A 14,429-nucleotide genomic window follows, 5' to 3' on the forward strand; every position below is an offset into this window, starting at 1 on the left:
ATGCAAGGAAAGGCCCCAACCATAAACAACTCAACCATCACACAAACAGCGTGGGATGTTGCACACACATTGTTCAAATGGAAGAGAACCGCCTTTTGGTAGACCCCAACTATTAACATTTTGGTTAAGGTACTCCCCTTTCCTTACATCTACGTAACCTCCCTTACTGCCTTCCTAGCCTGGTCAATGGCCCTTAACTTGTTCGTCCAGGTAGCTCCAATTTTCTATAAACACTATTTCTTAGTGAAACCTCCATGTCCCCTGTAAACTACAAATGGAACACTGTGACGGTTTGGCCTATGATCTGGGCACCCACAGTAATGCACGTGTTGGGATGGGTATGGGTGCAATTTTTAGCATTACTTAAATCATTCAGAAGCTTGTATTGTTACAAAAGCTATCTAGCTACTATGCAGTATGAATCTAAGATGCATTCTATTTATTCTATTCCTGTGTTTGCTTCTAACAAAGCGTGTATGGAGCAGACCAAACTGACTGGGTTTGTAAACAAAATGAATAATGTACAGTGATCTAAAGCTGCATTTAAAGAAGAAACATTATCAGATAAAATCCCCTGTAAAATGTAAGTTGCTTTATAGTAACTGAATATATCCCTTTGATCCACAATAACCATGTGCTTAGTAAGTATCACCACATGAATATTGAAACAGAGTTTCATGAACACTGGAACAGATTATCATATTGTCAATTTGTTGGAGCATGAGCATCTAATGTATGATACAAGCACTGGTGTCAAACTACTGATGATTTGAACTTGGAAAAAAAACTAATATTATACAAGTGAATAGAGTTTTAGTGATTATTTTGTCAGTTGGAATACATTAATTAAGGTCTTTTGTGCAGTACACAATCCACAATCAGATGTGATGGAGTGGGTAAAGAGTAGAACTGGCTTTGCACTTTAGGACGCCACACACAAGTGCAAATGAAGGAATTATTTGGCACATAGCAGGGATAACAACGGAAAGATTGTGATGTGTCACTTTGTCATTACCAATACAGAATAATGTTTTGCAGCAAAAATACTATCTGAGCACGTTTCTCATTGTCTCTATCATCCCAGCTGCTTAAAAAATTGTCACTGGGTAAATCAATTTATGCATCCAAGTTCCTAGTAAAATGACTTTACAATTCAAGTCTTTTCTTATCTTATATATATATAAAAAAACAAAGCCCTCACAGGAGAAATAAAAATCTTAAATGTGCAATATCAACGTTTCAGTCACATCTTGGGACCTTTTTTTGCTCTGGGCTTTACAGGAGCAGCATAAAAACATACAATTAAATATCCTTAAATACATTTGGGGGAATAATGTATGCCTTTCATTTACAGCTACTGATTTTTGGACTACCCAGTATTAATTTTATTTTTTTAATATTCTTATCTGACTGAGAAGCTAATATCTTCAAAATAAAAGACAGAAGAATATCTTTAAATCTCATTGTAATTTTGAATAGAAACAGACACATACTTTCTCAAACTGAAACTCAGACTGAGATGTGAAAGGGTCACACATTCTTGGCTACCAAGACACATATCTGAATATTCATTGTATTATCTTACATAGTTAATCAAACTTAATCTTTTCAATAAGTTAAGAAAAAGCAACTAAATAGGTAACTAATCTGTGTGGGTATGAACGATATTTTCACAAGCTGTACTTTTTATAATTTTATTTCTATTTATATAATGGAAATATTAAATGCACCATCTTACATTTTATCCCTCATACAGATTATACAAAAAGTGTAAATAGACATTTAAAACCTTCTTAGAGTATAGCCTTTCAGCTGGAGTAGTGCCTAAATCCGCCACTGCTGCTTTCCTTTCACTTAAATGAAATACCAGGTAGAAATGGAGCTTTTCTACTTAAGAATACCCAAGTGAGCATTTTCAGGGTATAAAAAGCCAGTTCTTAGCACCACCATGCAGTCAAGTTAATGAGGAGTTGTAGTGAAGGTGTTTGATGGATCATTCACCCTGTGTCATAGCACTTATAATTAAAAGGTATATTTTTCATACCTAAGGGGGTGGGGTTGCCTAGTGCACACTCTCTTATTCACAGTACATATCCCTGCAATGGACAAAGCCAAATTGCCCCATTTCAAACATTTGAAAACATTTGCTAAATAGTGACATTTTGTCAGATTATGGCCATTGCAGTCACTCATCCCTAAACTCCAGGTCTGATCCAGTTAGCCTACAGAATCCATCTGCTCCACTGTATTGTAAATAACTTAGATGGGAATGACCAGAAAGCAGAGAGCTGGATTTTATGACATCTAATGCTTTTGTTGAAATGCCATCAATGAAGGATATAAAAAAATGTTTTTTCGCACAGGGCCTGTTCAAATTTAGACTATTGTCTGAAGGTGAATATCCCCTTCAAATCTCACTCAAATGATGAGTGTCTATACATCCATCCAACCGACCCACCCTCATACAAGCCTTTATACCTATGGCAAGCATTGTCTGTTTAAATACAGGCAACTAACTGGTTTAGATTTGGCAGTATCTGGAACAAGATTGGGGCCTGATTTCCGAATGTGCAATTATGCTGAAATTTTAGGTAATAATGTTGCATTGTGGGTCAACAATCCAATGAATCCAAACAAGGCTTGCTCCTGTGGAACTGTTGGCACTCCCCCACCTCTGATCGTGACCGCAAGGAGAAAGTCCTAGGTACATGGTACATACATTGGGTGCCTCTGAGGTGGCATTTCTGGTGGACCCTGGATACCTCAGTCCAACACTGACTGAAAATAATCTAATTTAGAAATCTTTCTTTTGGGCTTCAATAAGTTCCCGCAAAAATATTTATGACATTGTATAATTAGTACCATGTACGAAACTGGAATGAACCCCCACTGCACTTCATGCTGATAATACCCAAACAAGAAACCAGCAATTGATTCTTCTGGCCACCAAAGGGGACAGAACAGCAACACATCATAAAACTCTTTGTGAAAAAGTACACAACCCAATAACATTCCACAGTGAAATGCACAAATGCCTGAACTATTTTAGGATTATACTATTTCAAGAAACAATAGACTAACACATCAGCTTAATGTTACCATTCGGCTATGATTCAGAATGTAATATGAGTGAGCGCCTGTTTTTTTTTTTCATCCAGATAATGTAAGATCTTACTCATATGTAGAACTGGAAAAATATGCTATTCACTTGCAATTATTTTGTAAACACAGTTATTTTTTTCCAAAAAGTGTTACACAAATGGGATTTATGAATGAATTGAGCTGCCAAAATGGCATCCACAGAAGTGCTACCATCTGGAGTGTTCTGCTGATACACCAATCCGATGCTGACATTCACCTTCAGCAGCAACTAGGAAAAAACCCTCTGTATTAGAATTCCAATAGTCTTACTGTCTGTACACAAAACAATAATTCTCATATAGCAAACTGCATCTTAAAATTCCATTTCCATCCCTGCTTGTGGATACGTATCTTAACATCAGCATGCATAAACATATTCATAAGACGATAATCACAATGAAAAGAAAGAAAATGGCATCTATTGCCAAATAAAAGGGAATGTAGTTATAGTTCTGATTTGCATCTCTGTTGGCAAAGTCTTAATAGCTATTATAGCTGTGATGCTGGATCTTCTAATGGTTGCATATTGTATATTGTATCAGCCATGCATCTGCCTAGTTTAAAAAGCAAACCGCTCTCCTTTTCATTGTATGATACAACAGCTGTAATGTGGAAGCGTTTGGCTGTCAAAAATAAATGTATAACAAAGAAGAATTTGCATTAACAATACCAGTATCACTGACAGTAGCTAAATGATTTCACAGGCATTTGGAATCATTTTTACATTTGTTTAATAAAGAGCAACTCTGGCCCCCAATATATTGTTCGGTTTAAGAGAAAAACTCCAGCATACTAGTGAAGCGTTACATACGCAACATATTAAATCACTTGAAGTTTGTTGCTTGAACACAGTAACCAAGCTCTCCCCAGTGTCGGATTGATTACATGTCATCACTGATTATTTGCTGCTACAAAGTCACCCAGAAATGTGATCAGTATTCCAATATAGGGCCAGGCCCACAAACAAGGTTAGCAGAGACACTCGCTTGAGAAAATTTTAGCAGCAAAGGACTGGCTAACAAGATAGCTAGCCCTCAGAGCATTAGCTAAATTATCTTGCAGTTTATTTTTAGTCAGTTTCAATTAACCCATCAATGTTAACAGCAGTAATATCTAAGGGCTTATGTATGGTTCCAACTCCAACTCTGTTTCCAACACAGGAGAACTCTGCACCATTATGCAGTATGGTTTTGACTTGGGCAATAGCCAGGTGGTTTTGCAAAGTATAGAAAGTCAGTATAACTAGTGATGGGCAAAATGTTTTGCCAGGCATGGATTTGCCATGGAAAAATTTGCCATGCGTCCAAAAATTGTCACCCGCGTTAGAGGAATAGTCGCTCATCAAAAAAGAATAGCCATGGGCGACAAAAGAATAGCCACGGGCGACAAAAGAATAGCCGCGGGTGACAAAAGAATAGCCACGGACTAAATGTTGCTCGTCAAAAAAAATTGTCGCCCACGACTTTTCTTTTGTCGCCCGCGGCTATTCTTTTGTTGGGACAGATTCGCTCATCACTAAGTATAACGCTAGCCTTAAAGTTAAAATCCTTTCATATATTTTAATCCTGCTATAATGGTTTAATTTTCAAAATGTTCAGTTGATAAGCACAACTACATTAATTAACACTGCCTTAAAATGACACTGTTGCCAAAAATAAAAACAATGCATATCAGTATTTACTCAGACTGGATGTATATTACTTTGGGAAAGGTATACTGCTTTCCCTAGTTGCATAATGGGGTATATTTTACTCTTCTTTATTCAGGTAATAGAACACTAGGGGGCCCATTCATTAAACCATGATTAAGTTTTTTTGAGAAAAATCTGTATTTTCTCTAACTTATAGAACTTTTCATAAAGTCCATGATAATTTCGTTAAAATTCCACAACTTTTTCGGGGTTTTCGTTATCTTCCACGAAAAAGTTGTATTTTTCACAATGATTTTGACCATTTAGGAATTCATTCAAGCTTTGGTATCGTGACTATCTTTTGGCCACGTTGGAGCTGTAGAGTGCCATTGAGTCCTATGGAAGGCTTCCAAAATCATGCATTGAAGGTTTCAAAGCCAGAATGGTTTTTGCGCCGTTTAGGAAAGTTCGGATCCAAAAATTTTGTGACATTTTTGAACATCAGAAATTATCGTGGTTTAATGAATGGGCGCCTAGATGTTTGGATAGCAAAAATGATATGTTACTATCAAACTACCTACATCACTATTTTAAAACCAAAGAGAGATAAGAAAAGGTAAAGAGATATGTTCACATTTGTACATATGTTTGTTTCTTTTCTTATCTCCTTTACTTTCTTGTGTGAAAAAATCCCTAGGTCCCTGGTCACACATAATGTTGACTCTGCCGCTTCCAAAGCCCTGTATAGCTGCACTGTAGTGGAGCAGAGATCAACCCAACAAAACTCAAAACCGGCATTTTTCGGGTTGATTTTCGTTCCACTCCATGCAGCTGTGCAGGGCTGTGGAAGAGAGAATGGTGACAGACAAAATAACTCCCTCCATCCATCAGTTCAGACTTTTTAGTAAATGTCAGATGTTCGTGGAAATTAGTTTGTTCATTTTTTAAAAAGAAAATAATGAGAAATTATAAAATTTTAGTATAGGTCAGTTTCGGAATGGACAACGTGTAATGGGCACCTGTCTGTTAAAACAGAAAGTTGGTGAGAGCTGACCAATTGCATAGTCACAGGTAGCAATTACCACATTTTTTCACCAGGCATGGATTTGTGCAAAATTCTGCCTTTAGCCATTGCCAATTTTTTTTGCGAAAATTCAGTGCAACAAAAAATTCACAGAGGGAGAAAAAAAATCACAGTTGCGCCAAAAAAAGTCACACATAGCCAAGTTTTGCAAATTTTTCAACAATTTTTCTAATTTTTCACCAAAGCAGAAACGGGACAGATCATCACTAGTCACAGGTATAAACCTAGTCAGGGTCAAAACACAAAAGTGTACTAAACAGTCAGACAAACGGCAAGCAGCAAAAACAGAACCTTCAAAACAGCTTGATTTACAGTATGTGGGCAGATTGCAGATAATCTGTTGTTCTATCATGAATGAGTGGGCACAAGAAAATCAGTCAGTGCATAATGTTATTCAGTGTATGTGGGCAGATTGCAGATAATCTGTTGTTCTACAAGTGGACAGTCTGTTTTGCTCTTCTTTGTGTTTTCTCTGTGTTATACTTTATATAACTGGCACACAATGAAAATAGTAAAATGTAAAAAAATATATAATTGGTCATATCATTTTATGAATTATAATTTTATTTCATATTAATAGTGATGTTTTCTGTCTTTATTAACATACAGGTTTTTTTTCATTGTAAGGAAGAAAAGAAATGTTCCATCGGCCATTTAAAATGTCCTCAATAAAAGTAAGAATGCCATATTTATATTTTGAGTAATACTTGAATTCATATTAGGGTTATCAATAGTGATGAGCGAATTTTTTCACCAGGCATGGATTTGCAGCAAATTTCCGCATTTCGCCATTGGCGAATTGTTTCACAAAACTTCCGTAAAAATTCGCTGCAGAAAATGTTTTTTCGTTGCACGTCAATTGGGGGCAGTCACGTAAAATAGGGTGCAGTCGCCTCAAAAAAGGGCACGGTCGCGTCAGATCGGACGGGCGAATTTTTCGGAGTTTTGTGATTTTTCTTGCCGTTTCACAGATTTTATGGCGAAACGGAACCGATAGTTATCAAGCCTGTTGCCCTTTATGTGCTACCAAACTATGATTCCTAGCTTTAAACTTACATTATTATCAAGAACTCCTTTGTTTTATAATTCTGGTCCTGGTAATACAATTCAATTTTTTTTGACAAAGTCACTTTTACTGTCTACTTAACATTTTATTACTCTTATGGGTTTATATTTTAATATGAATTTGTTTCTCTATATTGAATAAACTTGCATATCAAATGCTCACTTATTTATTAATAAGGAAATCTCTTTTGAATAAAAAACTTGAATCCCTGTAGTTTAAAAACGTGAAAAACTCAATAAATTAGAGTTGGCAAATATGGCTTCGCTTTGCCTATGACAACTCCCACCGACTCCTATAGAAACTTGAAAGCTTTTAGATGGCAAATTTTTGCATTTGAGTTTTTGGAAAATACTATTTCTTACTTTAAGCAGTTGATCATTACAGATATTTTACACCCCCAACATTAAAATGACCAACTTAAGACAACTCTATTCTCTTACTGTGGCCCCAGTTAGTTCTAAACAGAATACCCACAAATCATTGACTATACTAAGGACAGAATGTAACTAAATCAAAACTGTAATAATTATTCCTAAAAATAATAATGAAGAATCCCATTTCAGAATGTAATATTGTTCATTAGTCAGTTTATTACATTGCAAATGCCCACAGCACATGCAACTTGGAGGTGGCTCAAAATAACTTTCCTTTTAGTTTTATTAGAGAAACTGTGCAGTGGCTCACACTAAATAAATGCAGTGGAATGAGGCACTATGGTTTTCAAAACTCATTCAATATGGGAAAGGTCAAAATTCATTATATTTTTAAGAGAAATGTGTTAGCCGCCAACAGCTTTTTAATGCACATCAGACCCAACATTATAATGCCACTGAGGCAAGTTGTCCATGAGAATCCTGACTTATGGGGTGCTGTCTCTGTGTCCACTGAGTGGCCCTGCTGTGTGCTGAATTCAGAAAGTTTCCCATTTTACTGAATGGGAAGTTGCTGCCAGTTTGTTGGCATTTTATCATCAGGGTTCCTCTAATTGTCAGTGGGATATGTATAGATTGTTACTGAAATGAATATGTACAAATAACAGTAGTATTTAAATCATGCCCATAATGCACATAACTATTTGCACTGACTGTCTATTGCCCATACTTCTCTTATTGGACAGAGCAATAGTGCATCCATCCATATAACCTTGGATTATAATGTATTTACCCAGAATATGGTATTTATTTAAATGTGCTCAATTACAATGATAGACAAGTTAAAACTGGAACAATTGTTGGCTGAGTTGATATTATTTATTCAAAGTACTTGAATCCAATCACGTTACTTGTACTAACATATAGCTGTGCCTGGGGCCGGGCACCTCTCCTGTCCCTCTGTTGAATCAAGTGCAAGGGTACCTATTGACCCTGGGAACCCTGGAGCTACCACCACCATGAACATGTTAATTCCAGGGTTCCCTCAACATGATATGCCAATAGGAGCAGCAGACATGCACAAATGTAATTTTGATGCCAGGCCCCATAAATGAAACAATACCAACTGACAATTTTGTATGAAACTGCATCAAACACAACTCACTGGAGCCACAATTACACCAGAATTATAGGAAATGTGCTGCATTGTGGGTGATTGTAAATGAACCTTACCGTTTCTATATTGCCTTTACTCTTTTAAACAGTCACTAGGGGGTGATTTTTTTTTAAAGGGTTCTTTGGATTACTTCTCTTTATCTGTTTGCAACAAAACTCTGTAGTACCCTTCTAAACATCTGATGTTTGCAAAGTCCTTATTAACCTTTGTAGAGTAACAAAGCTAAAGGTATGTTTACAGCCCCATGCTTATTAAGTGTAATTGGAGGCTAATTATCCACCAGTAGAAAAATTCTGGACTGTCTTTAGAGATTAATACCCTGCATCGTCTTTCTTCATTGAGAATCCCAAGCTCAGAGAAATCAATCACATTTTTCTTCTCACACTACTATTTATTTCTATTGATCACACCGCCCGCTGATTCATTTTATGTGAAGTGCATGTGAGAGTTGAACTGCTAAAATTGTCATAGCGGGGTGCAAAAAATCCTTTTTAAGAGTAGTCATAGTTTAAGGTCTAAAGCACTAAAGATATTACCAAGGCAGATACGCTGAATTTCTGTGTGACTGGAATAACTATTCTTTATATTAAAAATCAAAAAATGATGATTAACTCTGTGACTGGAACACTGAGCAGTTAATTACTTCTACAAGACTTGCATAAAAGATGAGTTGTCAATATATTTAATCAATTCTAACCAAGGACTAAAGAGACAAATATTGATAATGCTGTTGGAAGTTCGGGAATCTGCTCATGTGGTGTTGGTGGAACGTAATAAGGAATAAAAAATAGAAATTATTGAATGCAACTGCCTTAGTCAGTTCATTTGAGCCTGTACATGCATTCATTTATTGTTGGTTTTTTTTCCCAAATGCCACATAAAAGAGAAAATTGGATGATATATTGGATAATATACCAGTGAGTGGAGTTTAATGAACATATAAAAGCAAGATTCTGCAGTCCATGCTTTTATAGAGGTCAAGGAACATCTTTGTGTATGTACAGTATGTTATATAGCATATGTCTTCTGGGCTAGTCATAGTGCTTAAAGGCAATCTGCTACTGTATGTCTGTGTACAAATATTATTATTATTAACATTTATTTATAAAGCGCCAACATATTCCGCAGTGCTGTACAATAAGTGGGTTTCATACATTGGACATACAGAGTAACATATAAAGCAATCAATAACCGATACAAGAGGTAAAGAGAGCCCTGCCCAAAAGAGCTTACAATCTCTTCATTAAAGTCAAAACACTCGACTATCCTGGTAATGCACTGTGAAAGCATGTTTGAGGGATTCCTAAATAAAGAAGGATTTAGGGTTTTAATATATTAAATATTCTGCAATATTAGATTGTGTCAGTAAGCTAAAACTGGTAAAGTACTTTATTTTATTAAAAAAAGAGTATTGACAGCATGAATTCACCTTTTTATAGATCCCTGGTGTGAACTCAACTTATGTAGTGTCATTTTGGAGTCCATAGGAAAGGCATTTTCCCAAACAGAACATTTGAGCATTCAGTGAATGCCCACGGAGGTATGATCTGTCTCATTACTGGGTAGAGACATGCTATTCTACTGTTGCAACTACTCTTTCATATAACAGAGACACAGGACTCATGGAGTGCCATATATGCAGTATATTATGTTATAATGAAGAAAATCACAAGAGTCCAAGGGGGGTTATATAATAAGATAATAAGAGGCACTAAGTTTGCCCAGGAGCAGTAACCCATAATGACTAGTGATGTAGCGAACATCGCCGAAAATGTTCGCGAACCCGTTCGCGGACTTTCGCCAAAACTCGCGAATATTCGCGAACTTTGCGAACCCCATAGACTTCAATGGGAAGGCGAACTTTAAAACCTAGAAAAGCCATTTCTGGCCAGAAAACTGATTTTAAAGTTGTTTAAAGGGTGCCACGACCTGGACAGTGGCATGCAGGAGGGGGATCAAGGGCAAAAACTTCTCTGAAAAATACTTTGTAAAAAAAACGCCAAAAAATAAACGCCAAAAAAAACCCGCAAGCTATTCCTATGTATATGCATAGGCGATAAAACGAAGCGAAAAAACGCGGCGGAAAAACCAAGGCAAAAAAACACGGCGCCAAAAAAAAACGCGGCGAACCCAAAGTGGCAAACATCGGCAAAAGTCCGCTAATTTGCGCGAACGCAAACACCCGAACAGTTCGCTACATCTCTAATAATGACCAATCAGCAGGTAGTATTTACTTGTCACCTGTTTAAATACAAAAATCTTACAAGTTGCTATGGATTACTGCTCTTGGGCAAACTAATGCCTTTTATTACATGCCCTGAACAAGTGCCCTGTATTATCTTCCCCATTTAAAAAGCTTACTCTTAAAGAGCTCTTAGTTGTGCCCTGCGTGTGTAGGGGATTGAACAAAGAAAGTGCCATCAAAGTGAAAACTGGGCTCTGGGGGGAGGAGAAGAACTGGGCATTTTTTAAATGTAATTTATTACTATATACGCTCTGTGTTTTAATGCTTTCAATTCTCTTAAGAACGCAAAGCTTATCAATGTTGCAAATGAATTAAAAAAAATCCTCTCTAGGCAATTTATATCTTTGGAGTCAAAGTCCATTATTGGTGTTTGTGTGACTATTCTTTGAACAAAGGCATATTTGTTTACTGCACTGTGTACAACTGTGTTTCTGATAATATGGATAGGGCAATGTCTAATGACGTTTACATGCATTCATATGAACATTCATATTTCATATACACAATATGGTAGCCAACCAAGGGTCTAATACCAAACAATGGTCATACCAATGGGCCAGGGATTTCTGGATGGCATACAGTATAAGGTCAGATAAGGATGCTGTTATTTTACTGCAGGGTTAGTAACAGGTTTGGTGGCTTTGCTATAACAGTTATCAAATCATTGTACTTCTAAAGGTTCTTTCACCTCATAAGCAAAGTGAAGCTCTTTCTTTGACACGTTCTCCTTTCATTTCAAAAGCTAAATACTCCTTTGTTGGATGTATGAAGAGCATAGTATTCATTCATTTTCCAGATGTGTTTCCTTCCACATAAGGCAGAAGCTTCAGCTATATTTTAAAGCAAGAGCTATTATAGCAGCCAAGCTAACGCTCTGTGTTATGTCTGATCCAGCTCCTTTGACACTGACAGTATTTCTACACAATAGGAGCTGGAGTTTTCAGGGCTTTGACTAGTTATCTGAATATAAAAATGGTGCCAGTGTATAGCTCTCTGAACAATATTGTCTGATGGATTACTAGACTAAGAAAATGTTCATTCAAAGATGATTGACTGTGATTCATTTCTGGTGCTAGGGAGTTCAGCTTGGAAGTCAAGTTCACATAAAAGCAGACCACCTCCTATTTTCTTATCTCCTCCTTATAAAACTGCACATCTGCTCGCAGTGAGAAAACAATAAGGGTTTTTATCTACATTTACTCTAAGAAATTGTTTTTATGCTTGATGACAGTTTGAAAGCTGACCTTTCTTAGCTTGTTATGTGATATTAACTGCAGTGCCAATTTATCGCCCTGCAGGTGACATGGGCATGACATGAAATTATCAGCTACCCAAACAAAACACCAGAAATGTAAATAACAATTGGATCAAAACCTCAGAATATTAATTCTTCATGTACCTTATTCCTTGATGTTGTTTTCTTTATAAGACCTATTTTGCCTGTTAAGCTAGAGAAAGTGTTGGGCTGTTTTTTTCCCTTTTAAAAACCACAATAAAGAAAATGTATTTCTTTTATTAAATTGATATTTTACAACATAAAATCGGATCAACATATGAACAGAAAATGTTTTTAACATTTCTAAAAGAATAAGATGAAGGCCATAAATAGAATACCATGTAGCTCCGTGCTCTACAGGGAGTATACTAAAGGATATTACTTGACCCGCTGCTAGATCAAGTGCTTAAAAACGAGTGGATATAAGAAAAAAAAGAGTTTCTTGACAAAAGCACACTCAAATCGTTTTTGGAAAAAGTAAAAGGTCAAGTCTATTAAACACAAGTATATTTCTTTCATCTTTTTATATATTATTGCAGCTCTGTGTTGACATTAAACATGTAACACCGAGGTCTTTCAAACAATGCATTACTATTCTTCTTGATTTTATTCAAAATTTTTTTTCTTAAAACTCGGTACCAAAGAAACAATGTGTATTTCTACAATTAGCTATTAAGATCAGTGACATTAGTTATAACTAACTGCACAAGTCAAATACCACTCATCAGTAAACATCAACAGTATTGCTCTTTATGTCTTCTAGATGTCCTTTGTCTTTAGTTTTCTGAAAAGATTTGATAATGTTCTCCTTTTATCAGCTGGAAAACTGTGTTATTAATGTCCATAGTTCCATATAACATAGAATCATACCAGTGCTGTAGATTTTAAGGATTCTAAGTCAAAGGTTAACTCTTTGTTCTATGCTGCAAATATGTACATGTGGCAACATATGGCAAAAAATCTGCAGAACATAACAGGGTTAATAGGGTTAATGCAACTAGAGATGCTAGACACCAGCTTCCCATAATAACCTAAGAATCTCGAAAAGCCACTAAGGTAAAATGTATTAATTTTCAATATTGTGCTTTGCCTCATTCTGCATACTTTTTTTCTCTATTAAAGTTTTATGGCACAATCAGATTTTTTTTGACAATTGTTTTTTTTTTTTTTAGAAAATACTGTTATTCGGAAAACTATTATACAAAAAGATCTGAATTACGGAAGGCCATTTTCCATTTCCATTATAAGCGAATTATTCAAATTTTGATTTCCTTTTTCTCTATATTAATAAAAACAATTCTATTGGGTCTAATTAATGTTTTTCAGTAGAAAAGATCCAAATTATGGAAAGACCCCTTATCTGGAAAATCCCAGGTCCTGAGCATTCTGGATCACATGTCCTATATCTGTAATAGTCTTAGAAATTGCAGAAAAAATGAATTGCACATTTTACATGATTCAGCCCCTACGTGACCTTTCAGAATACAGGTTATTATGGGAAGCAGGTGTCTGGTATGATCTCTAGTTTGTTCAATAACCCTGTTAACCCTGCTACTGCCAGCAGATACAGTAGCCTATTGATCCATGCTGTATGTAGCCATGCAAACATCTATGCAGTGTAGATCAAACAGCTGACCTTAGACTTGAGATCTATGGCACTGGCATAACATTTTTTTTTTTTACACAGATACTGTAGATTCTATGTTGTAGACATTATTTTCAAGAATCATGGCAGAATATCACAAAATCCTGAAAATGTATATAATAGCCCCTAAGGGCTGCAATAAATCCAGCATCTATGGCCTATTTGTCCTTTGGAAAAGGGATTACTTATATAAGATGAACATGTCAGTTCTGGTAGATGGGGATTGGAATAGGCAAGATAATTCTATAAAATCATTTATCTCTAAATAAATCTTAGACTGTGCCATTATAGAGGTAATAAGGGTTGCTGTGAACAGTTGGTCCTGAGTAGAGCCTAAGAAGAATTTATTTTAGATAAATACTTGAACATGAACCATCAAAGTGAGTCGTGGGCAGCTTTGAAGGATTGTAGTTTACATTTTCTTCTATATTGTGCTGGGTCCATTAACTGGCATGGCACTAGCAGCTCAACCTGTTTCTTTAATTTTATTAGCAGATGTCACTTTAAAGGCTTCCTACCTCCAATATGAATTTTATATTGTTTAGTGGAACACATAAAGTCTGTTATTCATGATATAATAAACCATGTTTGCAGGTTTGCAGATTTGCATTGACTTTAATGCATCAATTATATTGGTTTCCATTATTTCTATTACGTATTCTTTAATCAAGGTTACAAATATGCTTTAAACAATAAAGCTGTTTTTGAAATCTTTAAATTTAAATGCTAGTCTTAAAAAGCTTAATCATTTCGGAATGTGCCCAACTACCAGCTAATACATCACTGAAATTAAA

The 14,429-nt window shown here is 35.9% G+C and overlaps 1 protein-coding gene across 1 annotated transcript in view; it reads right to left on the bottom strand.

The window, feature by feature from the left end:
• Window positions 1-14,429, bottom strand: part of galntl6 (polypeptide N-acetylgalactosaminyltransferase like 6) — a 520,631-nt gene that overhangs the window by 328,808 nt on the left and 177,394 nt on the right. The window lies entirely within an intron of this gene.

Source organism: Xenopus tropicalis, chromosome 1 (assembly GCF_000004195.4).
Source record: "Xenopus tropicalis strain Nigerian chromosome 1, UCB_Xtro_10.0, whole genome shotgun sequence".
Lineage (NCBI taxonomy): Eukaryota > Metazoa > Chordata > Amphibia > Anura > Pipidae > Xenopus > Xenopus tropicalis.